This window comes from Gobius niger (genome assembly GCF_951799975.1).
Source record: "Gobius niger genome assembly, chromosome: 12".
NCBI classification, from domain to species: domain Eukaryota; kingdom Metazoa; phylum Chordata; class Actinopteri; order Gobiiformes; family Gobiidae; genus Gobius; species Gobius niger.
In genome coordinates, this window is record NC_136863.1 from 18658058 (window position 1) to 18673910 (window position 15853).

At 41.6% G+C, this 15853-nt stretch overlaps 1 protein-coding gene across 1 annotated transcript in view; it reads left to right on the forward strand.

Annotated features, from left to right (window-relative positions):
- The window catches only part of LOC306971112 (polypeptide N-acetylgalactosaminyltransferase 18-like), a 109746-nt gene that overhangs the window by 43320 nt on the left and 50573 nt on the right, over positions 1-15853 (forward strand). The gene's annotated exons all lie outside the window — the stretch shown is intronic.

The window sequence follows — 15853 nt, forward strand, 5'->3', positions numbered from 1 at the left end:
TCACTGTGGATCAGTCGTAGAACCTGCTGCTCTTCGCCTCTTTATCCGATTCTCACTCGTCTGGTCATAGCGTCCATTTGGCAAAACTTAATCCATAACAAAAGTAGCTACAGCATCCGCGTGGCAGTTGTTTTGGTTTCAGACGAATCACGTAACAGCGAGGCTGCGCGTGAGATGCATTCATGGACTGTAAGAAGTGCGAGAAAGGCGAGTTTTTCACAAATGCGCGGAAAAAACGGACAAATAATTTGCAGTCTGATACACTTTGCTTGCGCCAGAGGCCCCCGGCCGGAATACTTTTAGCCCTGCATAAAATATCACGGTGAAAGTCATCATAGCTTGCAGAGTATAGACCCAGCTCCCAACCCAGCTTTGAGAATAGATTAACGGCGATATTTTTTTTATCGCGCGATAAGAGTCTCACGTTAACGCAGCACGTTAACGCCGATAACGGCCCACCACTAATATATATATATATATATATGTATTTCCAGAACTCAACAACACTCTATATAACTAGGAAATGAGGCCCTATGTCAAAAATCCTGAAACATCCCTTTAAGCTTTTTGCCCAGTGTCCAATCCTCGGACTTCCCTCTACATGGTGTTAACCTGTGAAGGACGTGACTTCTTTTTGTCGTGCTCATAGTTGCAACAAACACATAAATTGAAGTTGAGCTGTGAGATCATGAGAAGACAGCCCTACCTTAAAAGACACATCCGTCAGTGCGAAGGACAGAATGGACAGATTTATGAGTACAGTAGAAAGACAACTGTTCCCCCTCGCTCACAGTTCTGATCCTGGCAGTACATTTTATTATACTGTCATTACTACAAAAGCCGCTTGTCCGCCTTGGGATAAATTTCAGAAATATGTTCTTCTGTCTTTGACACCAAGTCAACTTGTGTTCCGGTGATGGACATTATTTATAGTGCACTGCTTTGTGTTATCTAAAACTTTGCAATAATTCCTGTGTATTAACTGATTCCAAATGGTTCAGAGACTGTATTCTGAGTGTGTTTGATAAAGTAGATTAATCTTACATTGCTGCTCGGTCAGCTGCACTTTTTGTGATCGCGCCCCATTCTGAAATGTCCAAATTCTGAATTCAAGAACCATTTCTGCACCGCTGAGAGAACGAGTCTTTGACCAAAGCCTGGAAGCTTGTTGCTGGTGCTGTTTCCAAGGACAGAGTGGTGCCTGCCTTCAGCTCTCTCTCTCTCTTTCCCTATCTTTATGCACACACACACACACACACACACACACACACACACACACACACACACACACACACACACGGTCCACTGACCCGAGGAGCTGTCAGTCCGGTCTGTCTCAATGCTGAATCAGACCCAGAGGAAGGGCAAGTCTATCTAAGCCAACAAGACGGTTTTGTGCAAGCATTCAGAACAAAACATGCCCTAAGAATAGGAGACAGCCATCATGAAGATTTGTAATATTTTATGAGGCTGCCTGGTTGTCTGTCTTTTTGCTTTTCAATCCCAATGCATAGTCAGCACTTTTTTTCTTGTTTTACCTGGGCAAATGTGCTGAGTTCCTTTCATCTAAAATTACCGTAAATCCAGAATAGAAATTGGCAGCAAGTGTGAGCCTGAGATGGGACCATGCGAAAGCCTATTCACTTCCAGGAAATGAAACAGTGCGGCAATGGGAGAAGGCTGGAGCAAGTCACCTCATTATAGTGCACCAAGTTGCACCTCGACACTAGGCTGTATCATACGCTTAAAGAGTTGGACATGAGAATATGTCCTTCACAGGCTCTTCCCACACACCATGGGATCACATGGCCACATACAGCTTTGGACCCGGCGTTTCCTGCGATATTGTGCATTTTCTGTGTAAGCTGTGTATGGTAAATGTTAATTATGGGAGTATGTGGTGAAAAGAGATGGCTGTCAGTGGGAGAGCATTCAGTAGCAATGAGTGGGTCTCAGAAAATCAGCTTCATAAGCACAAAGTTAACCTCTGAGCAAATTCCTTTCTATAGTGTCTTCTATAGTGACTACATACAGCATTGTATAATGTTGCAGACCCTCCTCACATTTCCTGTAGGACATTGCATTATATTACAATGCCTTTACAAGCCTATGACCCTGGTGAAACCGCAGTCTGCTGATTACACAGTGCCCAGTGAAAGAGGTGTTCATAAGCAAACAGCCGTGGCCATCCAAAGCAAATCCCCATAGAAGAGGTAATCGTATTGCTATATATCCTTTCTGCAGAAAAGTAAAAAACGCATTTCATTTTTATAGCTGCAAAACTCTTCCTTCCTCCTAAACTTAACACCTGCAGGTTTTCGTGACCTCAGCGCAGTGTGACATGCAGCAGCCGTAGTGGTATTCAGATCGCAGCAGGAGCAAAGCCCACAACCATCCCTGGCATTTTCATTCAACGCTGCAAAAAAGGCAGAGGAAATGTCAAAGGAGCACGGAGCGACGGGCCTAACCTTTATCTGCTCCGTCTGCAAACAGTGGGACACAAACCACTGCAGCAGCCCAGGCCCCCAATTGCTTCTTATGTGTATCATGAAAAAGTCATATGCCCTTCATCTTTGGTAGAAAGTGCAGGGCCACCCGAGAAAGAGCAATTAGTGCACAATGTGTCAGGAGGAAGAGCAAAACTTTATCAATCCATAACTGTCATACGATCATTAAATCTGGAGTCCCGGTTTGGCCAAAGTCAGACTCTTTTATTATGGCTGGGCAATACGGACGACCAAAACAAACGAAAATAAAAATCACAATTAAGTTCCTCATGTTGATCAATCGGGATTTTCTGTTCAGTTTTCAAATTAGCTTTGTATGTTGAACTACGAAATAGCTTATACTACACTATGAGGTCCACCTGTTGCACATTTTCATCTTTTTTGTTAATGTAAAAACAAATCAGTATGGTTCATGAGATAGACATTTCAAAACATACCTCTGCTTCCCCCTCCAGTACTGTCTACTACATCTAGTCAATCTAATACAAAACAGTTCCCTTTAAAGGCCTCCAAAGTCCAGAAATGAGCTGTAACACAGGATTGGCTGGAGACGTGCCATGTGCTGTGAGTGTGATGGAATCTTTATTTTTTAAATCTCAATTTAATTAACATTCAACCAATTATGCAGCACTACAGTCACATCATCTTTAGTGATTTGTCATCAGAAGAAATGTCTGATACAATGTTTAATTTTAAAACGGTACTAACTAACTTGTTTACCTTAATAAACCCTTTCCGTAGACCCTCTGGGGGTAATAGAAGTGTTTATGGGATGATTGGGGGTTCTTTCATCTCTCCCTGGTGTCTCTGGCCAGAAAACCACAATTGTAACTTCGCTGCCTCCGGGTCGGAGCCACCAATACACACTAATGGAATCACGAAGAGGAAGCTAACAGGCTAACGGGCAAAGGAAGCTGCTGGCTTTGAGTTTGAGTGAAAAAAAAAATATCTCCATTGTGTAATTGGATGTACAATATCCCTCTCTCCCTTTGTCTTTTCTGTCAGCGTTGTTTTTACTCTCACGGACAATTAATGAGTAAAAAAACGCAACACGCTACAACGCCTGCAGTGGCACTTATGGCCTCTAGGGGCATGAGTTACTTAGCACTGCTTGAAGTGAGTGGTAACAAGTGGCTGATTTTTACATTTCATTGCATTTTGTCGATCACACTCCTCAGTTAGTAGCAGTTCGAGATACTCCTTGGTCTAATGGTTATATGTGAGTCATATGTCGATGTAATTCAGTCTGGTCTGAGATGAATTTTTCCAAAACATTTCATTATTTTTCCGTGTCAGTAGTTCTGATTCAGAGATGACTGGTGAGCACGTAAGCTGTGTTTTTGTGAGTTTCCTCTCCATATGACCTTCAGACTCCGCAGAGCAGTTCTAGTGACATTCCTCCGGTGCTTACTGTTGTCTCTGTATCAGATTCTTGGCCTCATAGAATGGCTTTCAAGATGATGGGTTGATTGTTGACCTCAGCGCTTACGAAACCCCTTAGTATCACCAGTGGTGCTCGAGGCCTGTTTAACACATTGGACACATTCCGGAGCCTCTCTCTTGAAATACAAATATATGGCAATTTGAAGGTATTTTGGCTCTGTTTGAATTTTGATCAAACATTCCTATCCAGATACATCACAGACAACAGTAATAGCAATGATATAACAGACAGACAGAGACAGACTGTGCTGTGCTCCCCTATCTGTAGTGGAAAGCAGCTCAGTCTGTGAACTTACTATTCTTTAAACCCGTTTTTCCCAACCAGGGGTACAAGGCCCTCAGGGGGTTCGCGAGCACTGAGCAGAGGGTACTTTGAATTGTTTCAATTAAAAACAGAAGGTGAAGCTGAAAAGGACTTAATTTTTATGATGTTTTGCAGCAATAGCAATGAATTTAAGAGTTTTAGCTTTACTTTCAACTCAACACACTACTATATGCAAATTCATCTTAGTTTTGTATTTTGAATCAAAGACTCAGGGGGAACACGAGTCAACAAAAGGTTGGGAACCACTTTAAACCTGTCTGAGCTCTGTCTCTCTCCTCTCCTCCTCTTTACTCTCTTTCCGTGAAAAAATACATTATTTATAGCACTATGGTGCTATGAGATAATGAACAGTCCCGGCACAATTGTCATTGGCATTTTAAGATATTGCAGGTGCCGGATGTGAGGTTCATGACCGACCGGTTCTTTCGAATGGCTCTTTGAGGTGTCAAAACGAAACAGATCTTTTTTTTCTCAGTAAAATCTACCCAGAACTCCCCTGAACGAACACAAGAATCAGACCAACAATGTAGCAGGCGACAAAAGTGAAAGCTTTTTGCACTAAGGAATGATTTGTCAGACAGTTGCAGCCCCTTTTTATAGTTAAATTATGATTATTCAAAGCAGAACTAAGTAATGAATGCCCCTAGCAGAGCGCCACTGCAGGTGTTTTTTTACTCATGAACTGTCTGTGAGAGTAAATACTACTCCGACAGAAAAGAAAAAGGGAGAGAGGGATATTGTACATTGTGCCACAACCCAATTACACCATGGAGATAGTTTTTTTTGCTCAAACTTGGCTGTAAACGACAAGACAGTGCAAGGCAAGTTTATTTGTATGGCACATTTCATGTACATGACAACTCAATGTAGCACCAGATGTGACACCCAAACACGTTAATATACAATCAGTTGCCATAGGCAGCATTTCAGCCTGTACTTAAACAGCAGGGTTGAGGCCTGTCTCATACTGCTAAAGCAGCGCTAGCTTGCAGTTAGCTATGCCTGTTAGCTTCTTCTTCGTGTTTCCTTTAGTGTGTATTGGGGCCTCCAACCCAGTGCAGGGAAAGTTGCAAGTGTGGTTTTCTGGTCAGAGACCCAATTATCCCATCAACACTCGTATTACCCCCAGAGGGACTACGAAAAGGATTTATTAAGGTAAACAAGTTACGTAGTTCTTCTTTAAATAAAAAAGGCAAGGCAACTTTATTGATACCGCACATTTCGTAAGGCAACTCAATGCGCCTTATTGTGTGAGTTATCTGGCTGCCGTTATCCGTCTTTTGAACGGCTCTTTGAAATGAACAGATCCCAAAGACTCGGCTCCCAGTAAAGAGCCGTAAATCCCATCACTACTTGTGCCTTGGTGAAGGTATGACCTTGTTTTATTTGTTTTCTGTATTATTATTTTATATTATATTATATATTATGATTAAGCAAATTGTCCGTATCTTGTCATCACCCAGCTTGTTTCTTTGTTCACGGGTAACCCTTGATTAGCCTTTGGAAACCGGCACAAAGAGCATTTATTAAACCGTGTGGCTGTGCTGAGTGACTTCCCTGCTGAATGAGTGCAGAGTGACACATATTGGCACTAGATCACGGAGATTAGTAGGACTCTGAGAGCAAGTGATTGATATGAGAACACAGGGCCTGGCAGCGCACGCCCGGCCCTCCAGATCTTTACATGATTGATCCATAAGCCAAAGGAGGTATATCCACATTTAGCAGCAAATGCAGGGCTGCTTCCCCGAAGGATATTCATTCCTCCTGAGGCTGATTGACCATCGTGCTGCTGAATTAAACACATGCATATAAAAAAGCGGACACGAGTAAGTTTGCAAAAAGTGCACCATGGAGCGCATCAATACAAACCCAGACAAAAGACAATAATAAGCTGCTGAAGAAAAACGGATTACCTAACTTTTACTGTGCTCTGAGAAGTGTGACATTCTGCCAAGTTGCTGCTGGTTTCCTCTCAAGCTGCACAAATGAGCGAGTTTGTCTTGGAATTGTACAAGAGTCTTAATGAAGTGGGTTTGGGTAGTCATGCCCTTCTTGTCAAACGCCTCCAAGAATCTCAGTCCCTCCCAAAGCATTGCCTTGCTTTAGCAAATTAGTGTCAGTTCAAGCATTTTGTTTGGTGACGTAATATTCCAGGGCTTTTGATGGGGATTTTGAAAAACGAAATCAAGTACTCCATGTAGACAAAGAAAAGAACAAGTTGGCAGAATGGAGCGGTTGTAACTTGGCCAAAACGAGTGATATGTGTGGTGTGGTTGGATGAGTTTTAGCTCCATGGCACCATTACAATCCCTTGAAAAGACACTCATAGAATATCTATATTTCAGCTAAATATTACCAAAACACTTGAACGCGGTTTGTATGCTTGTTATACAACGTTTTTCTTTTTCTAGTCTGCTGGTGGCTGGAGCTAACACGAAGAGCAACACAGATTGTCTCTTTAGCGGCATGTTAATGTGGTCAGTATATGTTATGTAAGGGAACAGGGGGAATTGTTTCATAAATATAATACATTCAGGGGATTCATTTATCAAGACAGGTGTTGTGCAAGTGCAAACTGGATTATTATTATATTGATATTTGTGGGCATGTGGCATTTAATTTACCATTTGAAATGACCTGTATTACCGTTTTAGGGCCCCAAATCTGATGCATAAAAGAGAGAATGTTGCATGAGTAAAAATGGGTAAATGACTCTGCTGCTGAGCCACATTTGCACATGAGCAAACACTTGGTAAATTACCCCCTCGGTGTTTGTTTGTTTTTTAACAATCATGCATGGGATTGATCTCCAAAAACCTCCATATTAGTACAACTAGGGTCCAATGAAAGAGGGACTGGGGACAAAAGTGTGAATGGGGTTGCATGGCTGTTCATGTTCATCTCGGTGTAGATGATAATTGGGTGTATTAATATTATCTGCCGCCTTGTTGCTGGTTGTACCTTCAGTTATTGTCGCATTTTGGCAAGCCTGGCTCTATGGCTGTAACACTCCTAGAACAAAACTGCACCAGTGGCTAATTGGCTTCCCTCCTCACAGTCAGGTCTCCTCCTGAGTCTCCCCAGTTGGTCTCTGCTCTGGACGTCATGCACACTATGCGATCAGAGGTAACACACCGCTGCAAATGCAAATCTCTTGTAGAAAGATTGTTCCAATCTGTTTTGTTGCATATTCTACACCACAGCAGCACTGATCTATATTTCATATGAGTGGGGCCTGACAGCAGCCTTGTTCTCGGAAAAGATATTCCACTTGCATGAAGATAAAGAATAATATTTTTCTTTCCAAACCAATGTCATATGCGAGGTCAAAGGCAAATGGGTGAGATGCTGTATTGATGACATTCTTTCTTTTGTGGTCTGAAAAGATTTAGTCATTTTTAGGTTTCAAATATTTGCTTTACTTTAAAGAGAAGGGAATTGAATGATTAGACTGAAATAATGTCTCTGAGCATATGAGGGCTTGACTATGAATAATAAGTTTAATGGAGTGTATTACAGTATGAAGTTGCATGCTCAGCAGTGGTACATTTGGTGTCTGTGATTTAGGGAGACTGCCATACATTCTGTGCCATATGGATATTCTTCCACTTGATTAGCAGCAGCCGAGTGGAGGAGGTGAGGAGTGAACAGTTTGTCAGAGAGGGGAGGCTAAAAATAGGACAGTGTGCAAAACGCATGTGAGCTTCTTTTTTTTTGTCAGTTTGAGAATTACGCAGTCAATTTTTGGGGATGGCCCCTGTGTCATTTTATTTTCCGAAATCTTGCTAGTTTGTAGATTTTAGGCTCGATGGTGACACAAGTTGAGACCATTTCTAACTGTCTTATCCAAATTCTACTTAAAAAAACAAAACAATCTTTAAAAAACGTTTTGTTCCGCTGCCAGTTTACTCATGAGACGCTTTTGGGAGCCAACGCGATTTATAGAGGGCATGCACTTACACCATTTTCTACGAAGAACCCAGCTCTCTGTCTTCCTCTCATCCCTCTTAAAATATTTTGTTCTTAAAGCAGAACCAAGTAACTTGTTTGCTTTAATAAATCCTTTCCATAGTCCCTCTGGGGATAATACAAGTGTTAATTGGAAGATTGTGGGGTAGGGGCACAAGTTACTTAGTTCTGCTTTAAAGCAGATCTAAGCAACTCAGGCCCTAGAGGCCATAAGTGCCACTGCAAGTGTCGTAGCATGTTGTGGTTTTTATACTCCTAATTGTCCGTGACAGTAAATACTACGCTGACAGTAAAGACAAAGGAAAGATGTATATTGTACAGTGTGCCATAATCCAATTACACAATAAAGATATTTTTTTACTCAAACTTGGCTGTAAATACTGCTAAAGTGGCGCTAGCCCACAGTTAGCTTTGCCCGTTAGCCTGTTAGCGTCTTCTTCGTGATTCCATTAGTGTGTTGGGTCTCTGGCTCGGGGCAGGGAAAGTTGCAAGGGTGGTTTTCTGGCCAGAGACACCAGAGGGAGATGAAAGACCCTCCAATCAGGACTACAAAAAGGATTTATTGTGGTAAACCAGTTACTTAGTTCTTAGTTGTTTTGCCTCTCTGATATTTTGCACAAAAAAAATCTTGTTCGTGTTATTCCTCATCTGTATTGGAGAAGTTGACGTCGGCATTATTACTGCATTCGAGGTACTAAATAAAAGCTCCCTTTATTTAGCCTGTGTGTTTCTTAAAGCCCTTTTTGGGGAGCTGAATCGGAAAAAGAAGTGGCTGTTCTGGAATAAATTAAACCAAATGGGATAAAAAAGTAAATGTTCAGGGCTGATAAGAGGATATCTACTCTCATCTGCTTCCTTCTCTTTCCAAGAATAGCTCCTTAGACGCTCCGCTGTGCACTTATACGAGACAATGAAGTCTTATCGGCGACGCTGTAACATCATTAGTCCGGAGGCTGAGAGCATCCAGGAAGAGCCCCTCACCGCTGATTGATTTGTGGAATGAGCAGTCCAGATGCACTTACTGAACTCACTGATATGCGGATGTATATGGTAACTGGCATTTTGGGGTTACCATCACGATGGGCAAGGGGAAGATTAAATGAGGAAAAAGTGTGTGAACCCTTTGGAATTTCTTACAGTACGTTTCTGCCTAAATTGATCATAAAATGTGGTCTGATCTTTGTTAAAATCCCAAGAAGGAGTAAACGGTGTCTGCTTAAACTAATACCACCCATGTTGTCATATTTTTATTGGCCGTAACGTGTATGCATTCCCAGGAGAAATTCCAAATGGTTCACATACTTTTTCCTCCCACTGAACATAAAGTTACAAATCAGACATTGTCATTGCATTTCAAACAAAATCATTCAAAATTATGGGCACTGTGCCTTGTAGCTGAAATAATTTTTAAAAATGAATCATCTCTGCATCCTTGAATGCTAAATCCTGTGTAAGGAATGCCTTTCACATTCCCCTCATTTTTTTTTCATTACCGCATTTTTCTTACATCTTATCTTTTTGACCCCATGCAGGTTTAAACATCACTTACTTGTGTTTACAGCAATCTTGCCTATGTTTTTCTCTTTAGTCCAAAAATCATCCTATAACAAGGCACACAGGCTTCCAGGAATATGCCCTGATATTGATTGGTAGAGTGGACAGTCCAGGCACGGTCCTGTACATCAGGTGTTTGAGGACCTCCTGTCTCCTCAGTGATGATGGATTATGTTTTTAGCTCAGGTGCACCTAGGGCGCCATCAATTGTCCTGTCAGACGTCGCAGCGGGGAAGAATGACAGGCATTTTGCGGAGGCCGGCCCACTAAAAGGCAGAATGATGCTTTTTAAAAAGATCTCAGCCGTAACGAAAAACGCTTTGATAATGGATGGTGTTTCTGATATGTAATTTTCAGTCATCAGAGGGAGAAAAAAAAAACTGTGGGAAGGAGAGTGTGGAAAAAATGTGGCGCTCACTGCTGCAAACACTGGTGTGAGGGTTATCAAAGCCACACAGTTTGATAAATAAGTTGGCGCAAGAAAATGGCAAAGAAATCCATTGCTCTGTGGTGTACGCTGCCTCTGGATCTCTCCTTTAGCCCAGAAGCCAAGCTCAAAATGGAACCGCATGAAAACTTTTAGATGAGTCACATAGTAGAAGTCGGATGCGGTACATTCACATAAACATGCTGCACACAACAAAGGATGGATGTACTGTTATATAGTTTTTGGAGCTGAACAAACCTGGACTCAACCCACAGTTTGAGCAAAGAAACTGTGCTATACTTGGACAAAAGATAAACACATAACAAGGCATATTGATTTGTAAAGAGGTCAGCACAGCTTTAACAACCCACTTTGCCTTTGGCCCTCTCTCCTGCTTGGTGCAAAAACCCTGCTCAGCTTCAATTTCTTGCTTTTTTTTTTGTAATACTACAAGCCAAAACTGAAATGGTGTGCATGAACGGACTGTAAGAAAGCAAACAATATTTACTTATTCAGTCTCCACTGGACCTCAGATTTCCTCATAAACAAAAAAGACGTTGTTGCATTGTTCCCTTGTTCTTAAGTTTTTAAGCCTCAATCATGCTTAAGTCCACTTTAAACAGTACTAAGTAACTCATGCCCCTAGAGGCCATTAGTGCCACTGCAGGTGTCATAGCATGTTGCGTTTCATAATTAGTTGTCCGTGAGAGTAAATACTACGCTGACAGATAAGACAAAGGGAGAGAGGGATATTGTACACCCAATTACACAATGGAGATATTTTTTTTCACTCAAACTTGGCTGTAAATACTGTTTAAGTATAGTGCAGTTAGCTTTGCCCGTTAACCTGTTAGCTTCTTGATTCTATTAGTGTGAATTGGTGAATCCGATCCGAATTTGCACCAGAGACACCAGAGGGAGATGAAAGACCCCCAATCATCCCATTAACACTTGTACTACCCCCAGAGGGACTACGGAAAGGATTTATTAAGGTAGACACGTTACTTAGTACTGCTTTAAATTGATGAAATATATGGAAGTTAAAGCTGGAGTACCTGATTATTCCTTTTCAAACTGTGACATTTTTTAGCTTTGGCTCAAAATAGTTTCTTGCTCTCACAATCCCCTCTGCACATCCGACTTGTCCAAGAAAATTAATTCTATAAATGTACTCCACAACAGCAAAAGCTTCAAGTCAAAAGTCATCAAATTAAAGAGGCCACTGTTTTCTGCAATATTCTTGAACCTTATATAATTTAACAGAAGTTTGTGTCCTTTGAGGCTTTTCCTCCTGGTTCTTGACTCAAGTGTAGAATCACTTCTATTCACCGTACTGTACTTAAGATTCAAACCATGCAGATGATGATGCCAAGGTTCACCCGTTATATAGAATAAAACATTCTTATGTGATGATTATTTGATAGTGACCTAGTGTCTCTACTTAAGCACTCATAGATTCTGAACAGAGGAGATCAATTCAAAATGGCTGGTCCCTGAGGAGAATCAACTTCTTGCACAACACAATGACTTTGCTGTTGATGGTGCTCTAAAATATCTTATCCGCACCGGTTCATTTCATTGACTCCATTTAGTTACATAACAGCATGGACAATCTACATTATAGTTCAAAGGACATATTGGCTATTATTACCTTTTTTGCCCCCTGAAATCTGGCAAAACCATAGAAGCAAATACACACATTTCCAAAGTTCCATAGAGTTGGTGACAGCTCAAGCATGTTCTGAGATCAATACTAGAAAATGAACTAAAAATAAAAATGAAGAAATGACCCTTTGATATTAATCCGTCTGTAGCACATGAAAAGATATGGTGATTAGACCCCGATGACTTCTCTCTTTCAAAACAAAGATTTACAAAGCGCTTTCATTTTTGTGACTGGGATCATCGCTGGAGCGCGACTCTGAACCCATAAACTCTGCTTGAGGCGTCAAGTAGTGACACTACAAACCCCACCGATTTTGCACGGCACTGCATAAACGAGTACAGGCCCTGACTCGGGGGATGTGCAGATGGCTTTTCTCTCCCTCACTCAAAAAAAAAAAAAAAAAAAAAAAAGCATGCGACATTTTCCAAACGACTTGTGAGCAACCTCGTGGCAAATCTACCCTGCGCACACAGCAAACAATCGAAGAGGCGCTGTAATATTTCGCGACTGCACACACTGCGACCTACGACTGCGTGTCTTCGAGGGACTCATCTCCCGAACAAAAGCCTAATGAACTCTTCTCCCTTATGCCTCTTTAAATATTGGAACACAAAGCGCCTTTCGGTGGGAGATAATGTTGTGGGGCAAATACGATTCTCTTCGCCAGAAACAAATTCTTTTCACTCCTCGGGTTGCGTTTGTGTGTGAGCGTGTGTGTGCTGAAATGTGCAAAGCCTGCTGGGAAATGGCTCTATACAGCTGCAACGCGCTTCTGTTGTGGAAGCTTGATGACTTGAAAGTACATGAGTAGAGACTCCAGGGGCTAATTGTGTGTTTTTACATGAACGCAGCGCCAGGTTTGCGTCGCATTTAGCGTCTTGATCAGTTTTTTAACTTGTTTGCCGTGTCCTCGCATCCCACACTAAAATCAATACTGGGAGAAGAAAGTGGGAGGACGTGCAGCACGGGGCTCCAGAAATACATTTTCTATCTATGTTCTCCCCTTACTGACAAATTGACGGTTGATTGCCAACAGAAAAACCCAATACTCCCTTTTTTTTTTTCCTCCTAACGTTCACTTTCTGAAATGATGCGTTTGGAAGTGTTTGTATTGCAAAGAGGAATCCGTTCAAAGAAAAACGGAATTGGGGACAAAGTTGCAACAAGGTGAAAAGAGTTTGAAAAGTATAGGCACTGAAGGCATAATACCGTCAGACTCCGGCTCTTTTCGTCTTTCCTCCGCCGCGATAATGCAACACATTAAGATTGGGGTCACTGTGGACGTGATCTGAAAAGTTTCACACAAGTAAAGTTGGTGTGCACATTTAAAGGCAGATGTAGGTGTTTGGCTAAAGTGGCTGGAGAGAGTAAAAGTGCCCGAAACTTGCCTGCGTTTGGCTTGTTGGCTACTGTCAAATACTGTCAAGAGCTACATGATACAAATAGTTTGATAAGTCCAAACTTTTTTCACTGAGGGCCACATACAGAAAATTATACAAACAACTGGGCCGCACTCAGTAGAGGTCAGATATATAACTTCACCTCTATTGTATTGTAAAAAAAAGTTTTCCTGCATTCTGGTACATTTTAAGCAATAAATAATAACTATTTTTGGCCATTATGCTGCTATGAAAAGAATAATTTCTGGTTAATATACACAGGGTACAGCTTTTTTTATTGTACAAACTAATGTATTAGTGGGAAACCCTGATGCTTTTTAATTTAACATGCTTAAAGTAAAAATAAAAAGCCTTCATCACAGCTTTCTATTAATGGATTTCCCTTCAATTCACATATATTCAATTAAAGCAAAAAACCAAACAAAAATTCCAATTTCTTTTTTTTTTTTTTCCAATCATATTTTTTGAATTTGCCGCGGGCCAATTAAAAGTGGGCCGCGGGCCGTAGTTTGGACACCCCTGCGATAAACAAACAAACTGCTCTATATAGAAATGAACTACTGAAAATGAAACCTGAAAGAAAGTGAATTATTTCTTGCTGCTTATGTGTTATTTACAAGCTAGTTTGCAGAGTTTTCAATTGTTCCTGTTTTTATCTCCAGTTGTGAGAGATTTGGCTCCACATCTGTCATGCCAACATCTGCATCACGCTCCGCACGGTTCCTGATGATTACTCCCCCCCCCCCCCCCCCCCCCCCCCCCCTCTCTCTATCGTTCAAACTCACGTCTATTGCAGCATCTCTCCTGAGCTTGTCACCTGTCAGTCCGTGAGCCGACAGCGCGGTCTTTTACCCCTCCGCGTTTTGACAGACAGACAGCAGAGGGTGGTCTGGCTTCTCATCGCACCCGACAGCCCCGCTTTTAAACACTAGGAGGAAATCAGAAGTGAAGCGTGTGTCAGGGAGCTCTTTCTAGTGGGGCGGGGTGGCAACTCCAGCTGGGGGTTCAAGTATTCAAGACTCATCGCAGCACCATCACAGAATTCTGCTTTAGCGAATGACAGCAGGCTATGAAGAAACTTTACTAAATGAGTCGTACACTATTGCCATTACGCTGTCAAGGCCAGTTTAGTTTGTTAGTTTTGTCTCATCATCATTTGTCTGAATATAATCATATATTTTTAATTTAGATTTGATAGGACTCATGAATACAGATGCAGCTCCCCTGACTATTGTTCCAGTTGTTATACAAATGATAAGGTCAGGAAGGGAGTCTTTGGGATGACTTGATAATTGAGACTTATACGCTTGATTTGATCATGTCTTTTAACAGAGAGGCTTCCAGCTCTTAGTATTTAAATGTGTGTCTATGTTTCGATAAATGGGTGATTTGTTTAATGCCCAACCTGATTTCATTTCAAACTGTTGTACTCTGTGCCGTGACTACTAAACAGATTTTCAGTCATTTTCAGTTTGCTTCATTTCCACATAGCTTTCAGCTTTGTAGGTCAGCCACAAAATCTCACCTCCTGCAATCTTCTCTAAATGCCACTTACTGTATCTCATGATTGATAATTTAGGGATTACTGACCCCACGTGTAAGCTCAGCCGGTGAGCACGTTACTTTGATCAAGAACTTCAGTGCAAAGATCTGCACGGATCTTCAAAGCCTTTAAAGCTTGACGTCTTATTACATACAGGCTCAAAGCGGAGCATCATGACACCTATTTTTTCTCTGATTTATTTGGCATGGTAAAATCAATGACCCTGTGTAGTGTAATCTCCTCAGCCCGCCCGGCTCTGGTTGGTCTGATAGAACGGGACAGGCCTGTGTGGATCGCGCTGTCAGGCCCAATCACCGACTGTGTGGCGGGACGTCCACAGCTGCTGTGGGACAATATCTGCTGTCACAGGCCCTGCTCTCTCCCAGCCCCCTGTGCCCTCCCCTCTCCATCTGCTCTCCCGTTCCTATGCCCTTATTCTGTCCATTCTTTAAATGCTGTAGTTAGCACCCTTTCTCAGCGCTCCACTTGGAACTGTATGATGGAAATTACAAGATGCATTGCTGTAATAAATATTGATTGTATATGCTAAAAGACCTAAGAAGGGCAACGCACTGACAAAAAGAACAGGAGATGGAATGAAATATAGGATATAACAGGGATGTCTCTCATTAAATCAGCATTAATGGTCCAAATACTATTAAAAATGACTTCACATTTGATCATTTATAGCTCTCTACTGCAAAAGTTTGAAACTCCTTAGGCGTATTAAACATAAATTTTTGGGGATGAATAGTAGATAATGAGGCATCTGACATACTTAACCCGTCCCTTTATGAGATGCTTTGAGGTGTATCAGCTGTTGGCATTATGGATTTATCAAGCTGCAGAAAGTCCTTGCACATTTATTAGAATTTCGAGAACAAGATATATTACTGGCTCAAATGTTTTCTTTCATACGTCTTTTGAAGCAGGAGGAAATCTCTGGTTTGGATCCCTGCTATATTCCTTTGACTTCACACTTCAAAAAAAGCTGTTTGTCTTTAAGTCCCCGAGGG